Source organism: Larus michahellis, chromosome 2 (assembly GCF_964199755.1).
Source record: "Larus michahellis chromosome 2, bLarMic1.1, whole genome shotgun sequence".
Taxonomy (NCBI): domain Eukaryota; kingdom Metazoa; phylum Chordata; class Aves; order Charadriiformes; family Laridae; genus Larus; species Larus michahellis.
Window position 1 is genome coordinate 156321730 of NC_133897.1, and position 17291 is coordinate 156339020.

Genomic DNA, 17291 nt, shown 5'->3' on the forward strand with positions numbered 1-17291 from the left:
AGTTAATTTACTAATTCGTTGTGTTACTCCCATCTCTTGGGTGTCTCTCTCATTGGAGTCACCATGGTGTCTCTCTCTTAACCCGTACCTTACTTTGAGGGGTCATCCAGAGCAGTGTTAGACCCCGTGCAAACTGCTGTGAGTCAAATGCAGATGATACTGGTCTTTTCGGTCTGCCCTGTGCCAATCAAAGTGACAAACAGACTCCAGAGCCACATACACGTCACATTTTTATATTAAGATATAATTGTGATATACAAGGGAGTTCAGTGGGCTGGTCAAAAATTGTCCTAGAGCTGCTGTCCTGGATCAGAGCAGTGATCCACCCATCTCACTATCCTGTTTTTTTTAGCACAGCAAGTCCCATGTACTTCAGAAGAAACCTTTTAAAATATCACACAATAGTCAGATACGGATTGAACTAAGCTCTGCATTAAATCTCAGTGTCAAACCTAATTTTTAAAGACTGGATTATCCCAAAAGAGCAAGATTTAGTAATAAACTGCTGAAATCTCAGAGAGAAAAATATGTAAAAATAGCTTTAATGTAGAAACTAATTTAGTAGTGATGGATAAAGACAGTATTAGCAGGAGAAAGGTAGGCTCCAGCTGTCATCATTTCTGATCTCAGATCCAGATCCAAAGAAGCATTTGCATTGCTAACTGCTCTGTAGATATGGAAATCTCAGTGGAATGAGCAGGATCTCAGAACCCAAATGGAAGCCAGGTACAGCCTTGCAGCTTCTACATCAGTTCATGGAAGCCTTCTGTTCCACTTGGGCTTGGATGAATCCTGATTCAGAAAAGATTCATGCCAGTACCTAATTTTAAAACCCATCTGCCCTGACCTCACTGCAGTCAGGCAGAGCCCAGTGTGTAATCACAGGATCCCAGAATTGCAGGACAGCTGAGACTGGAAGGTTCCTCTGCGGGTCATCTGTCCAAACCTCCTGCTCAGGTGGGGCTACCTAGAGTGTCTCTCTACCTAGAGAGAGAAATCCCTGTGTCTTCACTGAGCCCACTTCATAGAATCATAGAATTGCCTATGTTGGAAGGGACTTTCAGATCATCTGGTCCAACCATCAACCTAATATTGACAAAAACCATCGCTAAACCATATCTCTAAGCACTATGTCTACCCATCTTTTAAATACCTCCCCAGGGATGAAGCTAACTACTGATTCATACCTTTGTGTGTAAGAGCCTCCAGCAGCTCCTAAGGGAGGATTTCTGTTCTTACTGTAAGACATTTAATTCCAAATCGTCACATTAGAGTGGACAAATTGTCTCAACTGTAGTAATTTAGAGTTTTTCAGGGAGTCAACACCCAAGAATGACTGCAGGCATCTCTCCTGTGGAAAGGATATGCCGGCAACGCTAGATTGTACTAAGTTCTACTAGCAAACAGACACTTTCTGAAGCAAGATCAGTGAAAGGACCTCACTCATACCTGTCCCTGAATACTAACCATCTGTGACAAAGATTGGAAGTTAGAGGTACCTAACCTTTGGGGTGGAATTCAGGTCCAGATTCATAGGCAGAAACTTAGCTGTCCACATGCACATTAGAAGTACAAACTCACGTTGCAGTCAGCTCCAGGACTTGATTTTGTTGAACAAATATAAGTGTCTAGTGTTGTTTGGTATGCTCCAGGGGATCCAGGAGTTCTGCCCAGGGCTGAATGACGTGGCACTGCACCTATGAGATGTCCAGTTCCTCCCTGAGCAGCATCAGAGGTCAAGCATGATCTTCTAAGCTGGTATCCCAGAACACCTTGGACCACGTTTATGCAGGCTGTCCTGATTCGGCCGCCTAACACAGGCATCTAGTGCCACCTGAGGTGCCATTCTCCAGCTACAGTTCCAGAAGGGGACAGGACTCCTTTAGGTCCTACACCATACCTGCCAGCCCCATGCAGGTGTGTCGGACGCACTACAGCATCTCAAATGGCACTTGATGCATACGTGTGGACAAATGACATCCCTTTATAGTCACTGGAGAGAAAATAGCAGTTCACACCAACTACTTTAGACAGGTTCTTTGTGATGACACGAATCACATCACGGACATGTCTATTGCTATTTATCGAGTGTAAAGAGGCTCTAGATGATGAGTTCAGATGCAGACATTAGTGCTGTAGACATCTTCATCTGATCAGATGAGAAACGCTCCAAGGAGCACATTTCCTTATATTACAGGATTTTTCCTGGGGAGTTTTGTTCTTCCTGTATAAAACCAAAAATGGTAATTTTTGCATGGCTGTTTTAAACTTTAATATTCTTGACCGTAAAAAAGTTGTGACTTCCTTTCATTTGGCAGAATGCTTTCTCATTAGTAAAGAATACAACTCATTTCAGAAGTGAAAGTCTTCGTATTTTTCACAAAATATAGCATGAGAATTTACTAAATTAAGTTACAATCATGGGTGAAAGAGAGTTGGAATTATTAGATCCCTTAAACTGCAGAAATAGATTAAGGGATGAACATAAATAGAATTACGTGCCTCCTCGCAGTCTCTGCCAATGAATATTCTATCCAATCAAAGTGAATACACGCTTGATAGGATCAAGCAAATATGTTATGAGTGGGGTGGCTAATTATTGAATGGGAGGTTGGCAGTGGAACAAGTAATGACATCTCATCACTAGCTCATCAAAATGGGCATTTCAATGTTGAGCTGAAATCTGTAAATAAATAATTTAAGACACTTTAACAAATTCTATATTCCAGGAAGTGAATTCAACACAAGTACCTAGAGCTTATTGCAAGACCCAGTTGTGACGTTTTTGTGAGTGTGAGATGTTTTAAGAGGAACAATCCTTTGGCCATTAAGAGCAAAAGCAGCTCACGCTGTGCTTTCCTTGATTTACTCATGTAAGTTCGGCAGGGGCCTCAAATGTGTGTGTTTATGTACTCCCAAGGGACAAGAGATAATTATTGAGGAGAATGGCAAGTTAAGCATTGTTTAAATGTAATTAATAACATTAATTTTACTGAGCAGAAACAACAACAAAAAATAGAGAGAGAGATTCTTTTTAAATTTCTAAACCAGGAGGATGCAGACTTATCACACCAAATTAAGCCAAACACAATTCCGTAAAAATTCAGAATCAAATAGCACTTTTGCTTCCAGTTTTATACCAGATTGTAGTCCACAAATTTTACTATTGCATGGGAATAACAAAAGGTTTCTAAATACATAGAAAGTTAGTGCTTTTAGCCATGTTCCTGTAGAAAAGGGGGAATTATTTTGGTCCTTCCTAGAGGACTAAATTACCTGGTCCAACCTCCCTGTCATGGGGGTCTGCCTCAGAGTCCCAGTAGCACATGCACAACCACTTGTCACAGTTTAGCTAAGAGTGACAATTTCCATGTAGTGACCAATTCCATCATCAACTGGGCAGCGATGGGACCCTGCTGAAGAGGACCCAGGGGCTATGCTGGACACCACCTCACTATAAGCCAGCAACATATTCTCACAGAGAAAAAGGACAAGCTGTGTTTTTAGTTATATTTGGAGCAGCAAGGCTCCAAATCAAGGGAAGCCATTACCCTCCTCTACTGGGTATTGGATTGCTGGGTCTGTTTTTTGGCCCCCCAGGTTGAAGAGGGAAAGAGCTTAGGGAAGAAGAAGGAGACACCAAGGGAGATGACCTTGTTCAGCTTGATCAAAAGGAGTCTAAGGGATGATCTAACAGAGGTCAGCAGCTACCTGATGGGTAGTTACAAGGGTGACAGGCTTGGAAGGATCGGGTTGGACTGTGTTTCACAGTAGGCAGGATGGCCGAATGCTGCCCAGAGAGGTCACGGCACCTCTGCCCTTGGCGTTTTTCAAGACTCAGACAGGCAAAGCCACAGCTGACCTGGACTAAAGTTGTCCTGCTTTGAGGAGGAGCTTGGACTAGAGACCTCCAGAACTTCATGCAATCAACTTGCCTGTGACTCCTTGCTTCAATGGCAGCACAGCCAGACCATTCTTCCAGCCTGATCCTCCTCTGCCCAGCTCTATGTTTGACTGGGGACCAGGGGGATGGGAGCAGGGGCAATAGTACCTCTGAAAGAAAAACCTCCCTGGATAGGTCCATGTTTCCCTCTGTACTGGGAGAAAGGTGGTAACAACTCTCTTTGCATCAACAACTCTAACGTACACAGAAATAACAGCAATACCACCCTTCTTAAGTCATTTGTCTCATTGGTTGCAAGTAATATGAGCTTGTAATATTTGTGTTTGCTTTTTTGCAAGAAGAAAAGTCAGGGGAGGGACTGGCAATCAGAGAAACAGCTGTTCTGGCATCAGTGGAAAGGCACCACATAGCTTCAGTCTTTTCAGCAAAATGGCCTTCCTAGGAAAGCGTACCTAGTGACAGCTTGAAATTATGTCTTTCAAAAGGAAAAGTAACTTTAAGTACGTGACATGAGGGCAAGAACAATTAAATACTGTTCTTGCCTCTCTCGCACCTGCAAAGCGCTCACGGAAATACACTTCGCTCTTTCCCCTTCCTCATGTGAAATGTCTCCAGATGCATATTAAAGCACAGCATTATCGTGTGCCTGCTGCAAGACTTTGAGCAGAGAGTAAAGGCAGTTTCCAGTACTCAGAAAACCTCACACTTTGAGTACATGGCCCTTCTGATTCAGCACTCCCTTCGTTGATGCTCAAAAGTCAATAGAAAGGGAGTCACACAGTATATGCAGAGCACCATTCAAAACTGTTCACAGTTGTTTTGTAGGTGCACAGATTTCAGACTTTGGGTGATGATAAACACCATCCGATCCAACTTGCAGCATTGCAGAAAACCAGGAATCTCCTTGCCATTCCTGCAGTATGTCGTCTAATCCACGGCGGAGCTCTGTGATAGCCCCTGCTTTCCTTTTAGTGTAGAAAGAGAAAGGATCAGCAATGCATCATTGCTGGAGAGTAGTAAGTGCTCCATTCTTAATCTCCCCCACATGTATGAGAAAGTAAACGAAAGCCAAATAAAGAAAATGGGACACAGAGGACCATATTTTCAAAGTACAGCTCTTAAGCTGTCACCCATTACAAGCCCCGTGCACATTAGACCCATTTATGTCACATTTGCACTTGCAGATTGAAGGCCTCTGGTGCAATAACTATTCATTTTACACCGGCAGAGCATTGACACCTGAGGCCAACGCGGAGAGGCAGCTCTGCGCAAGCCGGGTTTGCTTTCACAAGAATTAAGACCCCACTGTCTATCAGATCGGTTCCCGTTGTTGGGTATGAGATGTTTGTCCACTCATCGGAAAAACAGTCCCGGCAGTTCTGGTGGGTCAGGTCTCTGCTGGCTTTTGCCCTTCTGCAGCCATGGCATGTTCAGTACAAAACAGGGTGCTGCACGGCAGAGGTGGGGAAGAAGCAGGACCACCTTTTCTGGTGGCAAACGAAGCTCCAGCAGCTGCTTCATAAGCTGTTGAGAATGAAACTACCACCACTTGCGACACAGGGTTTTGCAGTAAAATGGCTTCAATTTCTTTAGTACTGTAATTCATGGCAGTTTGGCGGCTGCTGCTGCATGGATGGATGAGCCGTCCCTGCAAAAAGCGGTGGGAGTCATTCCAGCTGTTTGAAAATAAGCTGGACACCAAAAGGGCCAGCTCTGCCCTATCCCAAAAAGCCATGGAGAAACATCTTCCTGCACAAACTTTCATCTCAGACACAGAATGTGACTGGGGAAAAATTTGTATTGACAAACAAAGGAAAATAAGTAACAACCATGATCACAATTACCAGGTTGGTGCATGTCCCAGATGGCAGAAGGCACAGCCTATCTGCGTTACCGGAAAAAGTGCTTGGAGTACAGATATTTTTAGTTGAAAACTTAGGCTATGGAAAGAATAGTCTTGGCCATATTTTGCCCATTAAGCTCAGTGAAGTGCTCTGGGATAAGGAAATGAGTGAGAGAATCCCTGGCCAGATTCCACTTTGGCTTCTATCTACCACAACCAACTTTGCAGCTAATTCTTGTGCGCCCCTTGCTCCATCAGAGCATTTACTAAATAACTTGAAGTCCATATTTATCCCCCTCCCATTTAGGCATTAAACAAACACTACAGTTTTGCTGGAGCAGGGCCCCTAATGAGTAAGAATAGTCATGGATATAGCAGTAGCCAACAAAATCAGTACTTAATCATGAAGTACTTCGCGTGAAGGCCTCTTGTTCAGGGTGAGGCCAGGAGCAGAGTTTGCTCAGCCCTCACCAAGGTCTCAGGCACAACTGTGGGATTCATTCACTTCGCCAAATGGCAGATCCTTCCAATACAGGTGTTGACATCTGCTCATCACCTTCAACTCCTTTTATAGGAAGTGGAGAAAAATAATGTGTTCTTGAACTGCTCTTCATCTGATGTCTTCTAGAGGTCTGTGGGGGGATTCATCATAGGACCCATTGAGTAGTATTCAGTTGTCTGTATAGGGGCCAGCTCAGAGCAGACAAATTGTCTTTAGGGGATGAATCCTTCCACCTATCTGCAAAAGACAGGGACTGTCCATCCCCCCAGGCCCTTACAGAGGAGCTGAGACCCAACCCAGCTGTGAGGGTCAATGAAGACCGCTGTGCTGGACTATTAAAAATGCAGCTGCCAAACCTCTTTCTGGGGAGCAACCTGAGCAAAAATCCCTGTCTCTGAATAAAAGCCAATTTGAAGCTCAAGAGAAGCCAGCGAGCCCTGTCCCAAATGGGAGCTATTCCTGTCCCTGGATGTGCAAGGCAACTCCTCCACAAGAGGGCCCCCAGACAACAGCAGAGCCTGGGAGACACCTCTGTCCCCTTGTACTGGCCACCCAGCGCTGAGATGGAGAACGCCCTTCCCATCGTCTTTTCCCATCCCTTGGCACTGTGGCAGTCCCAGAAACTTCCTTCCCTAGTACCGTCTGATAGAGAAACGATATGGGATGTCACCATGTATCATAGCTCTGCATTTTGGTGTCCACATCCTGAGGACACCACCTGAGGAGGTGCTGGGGTCCCACGTAGGAAAAAGGGAAACTACATCCCGAGAGCACTGAGTCAGTAACAGTGAAATTAGTGACTTACTCCCGAGGACACCCACACGTCATACTAGCCCCCGAGAGAGGGCGACGAACCACCCACCAGCCCCATTCATTAGTGGGGATGCAGCGCCTGGTGCGATGCCAATGCCCTGAGAGAGGATGCAAAACACAGCAAAGAAAAGAAGTGTTTGTGATTTTCCTACAGCACAGGGATTGCTTCTGTGATTTCCAGGGCTCCAGGCTGGAGATAAGTGAGCCAGATGTGCATACCACATCTTGGGTGGCAGCTTGGCTGAAGGAGATGCCCCAATGGGAATTGCTTGACAGCCCTAAACAGATACATCTTTAACATTGGCAATGTGGTGGGTTTAGTCCATCAAACCTTCGCTGAGTTCCTGATTTCAGATGAGTTTATTCTGTTGTAACTCTTGTGTTATCTTTCTCTACTGAAGTTGTTTTATTCTAAGATGGTTTCACTTGCTTGCAGCTTCTGTCCCCAGAGTAAGACTTGGATCTCCTTGGGGATGGTAACACGCTCATTGTAAAAGTCAAAGTGCAAACAGCTAAGGCAGAGAGCACTGTTCCTCTCTCCTCTTATGGCTGGAGAGCTGAGATCCAAAGAGACCAGCTAGCCAGTGTCACACGTGAAGTCTGAAGCAGCAGACATAATCCATTCCTCCCATGCTTTATCCTCGCAGAATCCTAACTAGAGCAAGGATTGCCACCCACTTGGTTTCTACTCGGCTTGCAAAGTTTTGTGGCTGAGCTCTTTTGTGGTGAAAGAGCTGAATCTCCTGGTGGAAGCTGTGATGCCAGCTTGGACTGCAAGTTGCCAGTTGAGCTGTGATGTAACTTGGCTTGCATTAAAGCAACTAAAGTTATGGTACTTTAATCAGATGTGGTTGTGGCTATGCTGTGTCCACTAGAAACTGGTTTCCAGTATGTCCCAGCCAGGTTATAAGGTTCTTCATCAAGTGATGCTGAACACCCTTGGTGTAGATTATTTGATAGCTGATGCGTTTAGATGTAATCTAGCTCAGAGGCCGTGGAGATGCCATCTGAGAAGTTCACAAAGCTTGTGCAGGGAAGCAGATACTGCGTTTTCTTCAGGTCAGTACAGAATTCACTCCTCATCCCAAGCAGCTGCAAACGGCTTTTGGAAAGCAAGTGCTTTCCAGAAAGTGAAAGGCTTCTGGAGAGCAAGTGCTCCGCTGATGACTTCCAGGTATCTCCCCAGTGAGCAGGGAGGCCCATATCAAGCATCAAGAGCACACGCGAACAGCTGCCATGGGAGGAAACCGCTCAAGTTATGAGGTTTGTTTTCAATTCTTTCCCCAAACTCGGCTCCATATGTTGCTACATTTTTCCAGCCTCTGCAAAGTGATTCATGTGGCATGTTGCCTAACATTGCACAAAGTGTGCCCATACGAGGCCTCGCAAGTGCGCGGGAAGAGCCCTGCACTAAGGCAGGTCCCACCTCTGCAAGGGCAGGCAGGATTAACATCACTGCCCGGAATGCTCCTGCCCTTCTTCAGCTAAATACAGAAATCCCACGGAGCTTGTGCATTTCCCAGCCCGCAGTGCCTCAGGGTAAACCCGGTTCGAAATTCCCCTCCCTTCTGCAGCTCCGGTCGTGCTGTTGCATCCAGTTGAGGGAAGACACAGTAACTCTGGCAGCAAACTCTGTCCTCTTGGCCATAAAAGTCCTGCAAATAACCCTCTGGTGTCTTTGGCCCAGGACCGTGCCTGATGCTCCCACATAGATCTCTTTGTCCAAGACCTACAGAGCAACATGATGTAAACAGCACCTCCTATCCGGAAACGTAATTGCAAACCCTCAATTGATTTTGTGCCAAAAAGATATACCATGAAACTCAAGCGGGCTATTAATGAGAAAGACGTTAGCAATAAAAACCCATATAAGCCTGCCCATAAACATGAGCGAGCATTATGAGAGTGGGAGATGGACGTGCAAACCCTGCACGCTGTTTACTTGGGGTGATTTTGCTAACACTTGGAGCTCTGGCGTAATAACCCTTCACATAAATACTGCAAGACTCCACTAGATAATTATTCCGTCTTGAATGTCATCATCTGTACTTTCTCACAGAGCACAAGTGCTTTGGATAATCGGAGGGAGTATCTGGGACTCGGTCGCTCAGTACCGGGTTCAATTGCTTTTGCAGCAGCATGAGTGTATGTTAAAGGTATGTCAGCTCCAGGGGAGACTGAATGCATTTGATCCCCACTAACACCACGTCCTGGAGGGTGGAGGGAGTGCAGTGCAAAACTGGCTGAACTTACGTCTAAACTAAACCATACCTGAGCTAGTCAAAATCTGCTTTCTGTGATGAGGTGACTGGCGCTCTGGTCAAGGAGAGCCCAGTAGATGTTGGACACCTTAACTCTTGCAAGGCTTTTGACAGTCTCCCATAGTGTCCTTATCATCAGGTTGGTGTGATATAGGCTGGATAAGAGGACAATACGGTGAATGGGTGTGCCACCAGGCTGAAGGAGGTATGACCAGCAGTGCAAAGACCAGCTGGTAGCCAAGAATTGGTCGTGTCCCTCAGACCAGCCCTGGGACCAGTACTGCTTCTTGTCTCCCCTAATGGCAGGACCGAGTGCAGCCTCTGCAAGGCTGCAGACACCAAACCATGGAGTGGGATACGCTGGAGAGCAGGCTGCTCTTCAAAGGGACCTGGAGAGGCTGGAAATTGGACTGACCAGCTGTGGGACTTACAGGCGAGGCGCCCTTCCCTAAATTGCACTTTCTCACATGATCCCCAAAGATCCTGCCCAAGTGCTTCACCACCCCTCATCCAAAGTTTTAACTCTCTCGTGTGCCAAAGCCCTTCCTTCCCAAGCACATCATTGATAAGGAACCATCCTTCATCTCAGGCACTGGGACTCTAAATAACTTCGAAGGTCTCAAGCTGAGGTCCTTGGCTTGAGAACCCTTGATTTCAACTAGCACAAGAGCTGAACTCAGGGCAGCCCACCACGGGGCAGATGGAAGGATCAGGCCCTCATTGAACAGTGACACAAAAAAAGGAGTAAAAAAATGCTGGGAAGAGGAAAATCAAGAGGCTGTTCTGCACCTGCCAGCAACCCTGAGCCTGGCTATTTTCTTCCTCACCTGGGGAAGTCATTTTGGGTATAAATTTGTAAGAAATGAAAGCTTCTCACCTACTTCTTCTAGTGGCAATGTCTAAGATTCAGGCATTCCTGGCACTCACTCATCCTTTGCCTCAGCTGAAGCACTCAACCCCTAAATAGCCCCCAAATGGGGACGAAGCTTCATAGGAGACTTCCAGACCAGAAGTTTCCCCCACCTCTTGCATTTGCAAGGGGCGTTTTGGCAGGAGACGAAATGCCGTGTGCAGGCAGGTGGAGGGCATGGAGCCATCCAGCTTCATCATGGAAACCAAGGTGACCACTGAGCCTGCCCTGCAGCCCCGCTGGTCGGTGCCTGTCTTGGGGAAGGGGGTGGGGCAGACAGGAGAAACAAGGACCAGAGTCTTCATGCACCAGAGGAGCACTCTGTGTATGTCAAGAGAAAGGGCTGAGACCTTCCTCACTCACAGCTAGGAGCTACCAGAGGAAAGAGGCTTCCCACAAGAGCACAACTCGACACCTCGGCATTTCCCACCGCCTGGGCAAACATCTGCGAGTTCCAGCCTCAGGCTCCCACGCCCGCCGTGAATTCCCAAATGGGAGGTGTGAGTTCACAGGACAGCAGGTCACCCAAAAACAAGGCTCGCAGGTACACTGCGATGCAGCACTTGAGTCGTGGTGTCAAACCCAAAGATTTCCGTCTTGATGCATCCATCTGCAAAGGGGGACCACAGTGTGCATTCCCCTCCATAAAGCTCCGGAGTGAACATGGGGCTTGAGTTCAGGCAAAGCTGCCCACATTGTCCCTGCACATGAGGCAGCAGGTCCTCCTAAAGGAAGGGGGGAGGTTTAGGTGCTGAATCAAGATTAAGAGGAAGGAAAGTAAAGTTTCCCCCCTTGCCTTTGCCGTCTCCAAAATACAGCATTCTTTTTTTTTTTTTTTTTTTTGCAGTAATGAATTCTCAAAGAAACTACTTGTTTAAGGCAACAAGCTGAAGCATTTAATTACAGTGATGCCATTCATAACATGACAGTTAAGCATCTGTTGGCTTTTATAGTATATCTTTATTCTATACCAAGAAAAAAAATTTCTCTGGGCTAATGTGGGTGAAGAGCCCTGATCCCAGAGCCCAGGAACAGCAAATCCCTCTCTCCAGTAACTCAGATTTGTCCTCTCTGCATCATGTATGGTTTGCATGATCACCCACAGCTTTGAGAGTCCTGCAGGGTAAGTCAAACACAAAGGAAGTCCTCATTACATATCACTTGTTTTTCCTCATATCTGGTGATTTAAGCCATATCCTAGTGGCATAACCTAATCCAAGGTTTTCCAAACTTTACGTACTACTTGACATTCAAGTTGCTTCATTCAACCCCACCCATGGCTTCCACTGCCAGGGAAGCAGGGATGGGTATCCCGGAAAGAGTATGGGAATGCTGCTCGGTTGTGTAAGGATGGGGTCAGGAAGGCCAAGGTGCAGCTGGAGCTGAACTTGGCAAGGAATGCAAAAAATAATAAGAGCTTCTACAGGTATGTCAGCCGGAAAGGGAAGGTCAAAGAAAGCGTAGTCCCCCTGATGAGCAAGACTGGCAAACTGGTAACGCGAGCTGAGGAGAAGGCTGAGGTAGTCAAAAACTTTTTTGCCTCAGCAAGTTTGCGGATGACACCAAGCTGAGTGGTGCAGTTGACAGGCCTGAGGGACAGAATGCCATCCAGAGGGACCTGGACAGGCTCAAGGAGTGGGCCCATGTGAAGCTCATGAGGTTCAACAAGGCCAAGTGCAGGGTCCTCCACATGGGTCAGGGCAATCCCCAACATCAGCATGGGCTGGGGAATGAAGGGATTGAGAGCAGCCCTACCGAGAAGGACTTGGGGTACTGGTGGATGAAAAGCTGGACATGAGCTGACAATGTGTGCTCACAGCCCAGAAAGCCAACCATACCCTGGACTGCATGAAAAGAAGAGTGGCCAGCGGGTCTAGGGAGGTGATTCTCCCCTTCTACTCCGCTCTGGTGAGACCCCACCTGGAGTACTGCATCCGGTTCTGGAGTCCTCAGCACAAGAAGGACATGGACCTGTTGGAGCAGGTCCAGAGGAAGGCCACAAAGATGATCAGAGGGCTGGAGCACCTCTCCTATGAGGACAGGCTGAGAGAGTTGGGGTTGTTCATCCTGGAGAAGAGAAGGCTCCAGGGAGACCTTATTGCAGCCTTCCAGTACTTAAAGGGGTCTACAGAAAAGATGGGGACAAACTTTTTAATAGGGCCTGTTGCGATTGGACAAGGGGTAATGGCTTTAAACTAAAAGAGGGAAGATTTTGGTAGATATAAAGAAGAAATTTTTTACAATGAGAGTGGTGAAACACTGGCACAGGTTGCCCAGAGAGGTGGTAGATGCCCCATCCCTGGAAACATTCAAGGTCAGGTTGGATAAGGCTCTGAGCAACCTGATCTAGTGGAAGATGTCCCTGCTCAATTGCAGGGGATTGGACTAGATGGCCTTTAAAGGTCCCTTCCAACCCAAACTATTCTATGATTCTATTCTATGATTAGCTGGAGCCCTTACACTGGTCTTACCGAGGGATCCAGGCACAGTTTGGGAACACTTAAATGGGTGCTGAGAACGAATTGTATGGACAACCACAGCTCTCAAATGTCCCCACATTTCCACTGTGCTCTCCTGTCCCTGTTGAATACTTTCAGAAAGAAGCGCTGGGAGGATAATGGTTGCAAGAGACACCCAACGTATTGCACCTTGATGCTGCACTGATGATGTTTTAACGAAGCATCAAAACCTGCTGAAATCAGTTGCTTCACTGTGCAGGTAAGACAAGTTGCAAAGTAAGCAGAGACCTTCATCAAGCACCCTCTCCAGGCATACCATGTAGCTCCGTTCACCATTTATCAAGCTCTGGCTTAGAAAATATCTGGTAAATGTTCACAACGCCTCACTCCTCCAGACAGGTAGGACCTGTATAACTCCTGGCTTCAGGGCAGGGTGGAACAGCAGTTTCAGAAGCAGCAGTAGCAGTCTGGGATGGCACCCCCCTCAACTGCAGTCCCCACTTTACAGACAAGAAATTCAGGTAGCAAGAGGCTATGAGTGATTTTCCCAAAAAATATGGGGTAAGGTTATTTTCTGAGCCCGGTTCTCCAAGGTCCTATCCCAATGCCTTATCTTCACCATAAAACTGCAATAGAAGCTAAAAAGCCACAAACCTCAACCAGCTCTATCTCTAAACCGCCACCACTGCAACATACCTGTAAAAACAGTGTTTGTCCTTTAATAAGCACTTTTTCCTTACCCAATTGAAAATACCTATTTCTGAGATACATCTTCAAAACCAGGTATTTTCAAACCTGGTTTAAAAACGTTTTTTTAAACGTTTCCTGGAGGGATGTGCTCAAGCTACAGTGTGATCTGAAAGTTTATAGAGGCTCAGACAAAATGATATAAGATCCGCTCCTCAAAATCAAGCAGCAAGAGACAAGTGGGTTGGCCACAGCTCCCTGGGACTGTGCACAGCTCGCAGGGGCCAAAATTTCACCCACAGCAGCAGAACAGCTTCGTGAACACATACTCTGGGAAACATGCACCGAAAAGTCCAAGTCAAAGTTCGGCTATTTTGGAATCGTTAATGTGCAAAATAATACTTTATTATAGGAAAAAAAAATCCTAGGAGACTTCCTCACAGACATTCATCGCTCAGAGCAGCTACAAGGAGCTTATTCAAACTTTCCATCCAATTGTGGCAGCACCTTGGAGTCTCAGCAAGGAGAGCCAGACTCCGGCGGGCACGTTGCACGCATACAATAAAGGAGACAGTCTGTTCTCTGGGAGTTTACGATAAAGCAGATAACAGAAATAAATAGATCAGCTTTGGAAGGGCAAGCAGCATGGAAAGCGTCAGGCGAAATTACAACACTTAGAGTAAGCTGTGAATGCATGGAAATTGCTTTTTAATTGACATCTTTCTGAAACCCCAACTATATGGCTTGCCTTCAAGTGGCCAGAGCAGTATCGCAGAAACCTTTGGTACGTTCAGCACAAGCTTGACAGCTACCAATTAGCCCAACCATTAACTGAGCAGTTCAGGGAAGAAAAAAAGGACAGAGCATCATGATCCTCTACATTATTGTGCTGATTAAACTGCCTCTGTAAATTACGGCTGGATCACCTGTAACAGTCCTCTTGCCTGCTGTTTAAAGTCTCTTTGCTGTTTTTCAATTCTAAGAGAAAAATCTTAGAATTTTTACAAATAAATCTTCCTTCTTCAGTAGTGCACAGGAGGCTTTCCAGCTCACACGTAGCAGGAAAACAAAGCAGGTTTGGAGAGCAGACGCCTGCTTTTATGCCATTTGCCCTACTGAGATGAGGGTCGCATTTGCCTTCGGAGGTCAATGAGAGCTCTCTGCTGGCTCTCACTGCACGCAGCTTTATAAAGCAATGGTGCCCTCAGTCTTAGTTCTGGGAAATCTGTATTGCCGAGCCCTGGGTTCATTTTGTCACGCTGATTTCTAGATCCACATGCAAAGCCTGGCATGCAAGTTCTCCAGCTCATGCACAGCAGTCATGAAGACCTGGCAGCAGACTGCACTTAACGCTTTCAGCAGGAAAAGGTATCGTAAGAAAAGAGAGAGAAGATGAGGGAGGAATTCACATTCCTTCATTTTATTTTGTAGGACTACAGAAAACAGAGGAAGACAAGAAACCTGAAAGGAAAAAGATCAATTCCAGAAGAAGAGGATAATTCTGAGAGAAAGAGTAAAGGTACTCGGAAGAGCAGAAGGGAGTGAGAAGCAGACGTGCAGCACAGAGGACCAGGGTACATCTCCTTGGCCCAATACCCATCCCACAACAGGTCCGCAAGGTGGCATACGGTGCACTGCGGAGCACATCGTAGGTGTTCCACAGAGGTACCAGCTGGGCCTTCTGAGAACCAGACCCAGGAGCATCCCAGCAGTAGGGTGTCCAGAGCCAACACACTTATTCTCAACACTCACTCTTTCCTACCTTGTAAATATATCCAGACATGCCAGAAAAGAGGTCAGAGCCTCTCAGCTCTTCAAGTCCCAAAAGACAAATGTAACATGCTCCAGGACTGCTCATCAAGGTGATGTATGCCATAGTACCAGCTTGGTTCGTTGGGAGAAGCCCATAAAACACAGGAGAGGAAAGTGATGTTGGGACCTTGTGGATTAGCATCCATGACCTTATTTCTAGAAGTGCTACACGTTTACCACCACCACCACCAGATTTCAAAGGGAACTGACAGCTCTAAGTGCTTTCTAAAGAACACGGTATAGGATTTTAATATGCTTTTCCTGATTCAGAACATGTGAGGATCTCTCATCATTACATGGATGTGGAGGAGATTGCTGCTCTTTTAGTGTTTTGGCAGAAAATGGAAATCGAGATTAAAAGATATAAATCAAGACTTTATTAGAAAATAAATTCTTCAGTATGAAAACCCCAAAACTGTATCATTTTAGAGAAGCTGGTCACTAGGAAAGGGCATTGTTTTCTTTCTTTATTTTTTTAAGCACATTAAAAATGGATGAAAATGAGCACACAGGCCTCCAGCAGCTCCCAGCCTGCCCACCCTCTGGGGTTCAGTTGGAAAATTGTGCTTGGAAAACATCTACAAAAATGTTGGCAACTGTATATGAGCTTTTCCCCAAAAGACCTAGCGGGTTTTTATTATCCAAACAGATCAGATGGCTTGGAAAATCCACATCTGTACCAAGCTGCCGAATGGGAAATGAGATCAAAATGTGAAACTAAGAACTTCCGATAGCTCCTTCGTAAGTGACATTAAAACCAGACAGAGGAGGAGGCAGAAGGAGGAGCAGAAGGAGGTTGTTCGTGGTGGACCAAGCTCCCCACGGGGCCAACAATCCTCTTCCCAGCTGATTACACGGGGAAGGAATGAAGAGCTTTGGTTTCGAGGGGTCAGCCCTTGTGGTGGTCTCAGCTACCTGCACTATGCTCGAACAGACGAACCAATCCTTGCAGGTCAGAGAGAGAGAAAAATATGAACAAAAGCACTTTCCACCAGTGTTTTTTAAACCAGGGACAATACTCCTAGTATTAGGCCTGTTTCCACCATTTCATTTTCTTTTTTAATACAACATCAGGGCTTATTAGAAGGAACGTTAAGATTAAACTCAGCACACAGGTTTCTCTGCTCATAGCCTTTCCCCCTCTGGACAATACAAAAAAGATTGCACACTTTCTTTTCCGCTCTGGCAGTGATTGCTGTGATTATTATTTTCCTCCCACTCTGCTGATGCTGCCAGTTGAGCACAGAAAGACACCCGAACGGAGAAAATCAACAGGAGAAAAGGCGTTTGGAGTGAAGGTCGCCTTACATCACTTAAAGTTGCTAGGATTAGCTCATTTGAACTCCTATGGAGTTGGGAGTTGTGGCATTCGGAGGTAAACCCAGCTTTTTCTTCAGTGGTATGGTTTATTCACCACAATAAAGTTTCCACAAGGATGAATTTGAGTTTAGCATTAGCCTTCCTAGTTACTCTTGTTGTTTTGCAGCACAGAGTGCTTCCTGCAAACCTGGACGTTTCCTCAGCACTCAAGAAGGCAGGTCCTAACTCAAGATGAACCCCCCAAAATATAACCAGAGAGACTATTTCTGGGATACAAGAGTGAATTAGACTCATGCAGCCCAGGGCAAGAAAAAATAATGTGAAGCGGGAGGAGTTTTTCTGTGCAAAGAACTGACTATTCAGGTGGGAAAGCCTCATTAAAGGAACATAAAACTTATAACTAATCAGATCCACATAATTATTCAGATCTGCAAAAGCCAAGACACTCCTGAGATAAGCTTTCTGTATAGTTCCTCGCTGATGTGTAGCTGTGATAAAGCACTTGGACTGAATCATAACTTTACTCTCAAAGCCAAATAACAAGGACACACCATTGCACAAATATTTATCTTCACCCAGTTATCAGCAGCATAGCCAATAAATGCTCGATGCATTTCTTGTCTCCATCTCCTGGAGTCTGGGGTTTTTTTAGGGAATATTAATAGCAACTGGCTTGCTTGCGGCCCAGCTGTAGAAACAGTGCAAATGTCACGCTTGTACCTCACCCCAATGCCAGGGGGTGCTTTGGCGAAGACCATCTTGTAGGTGTAAAACTTGTCT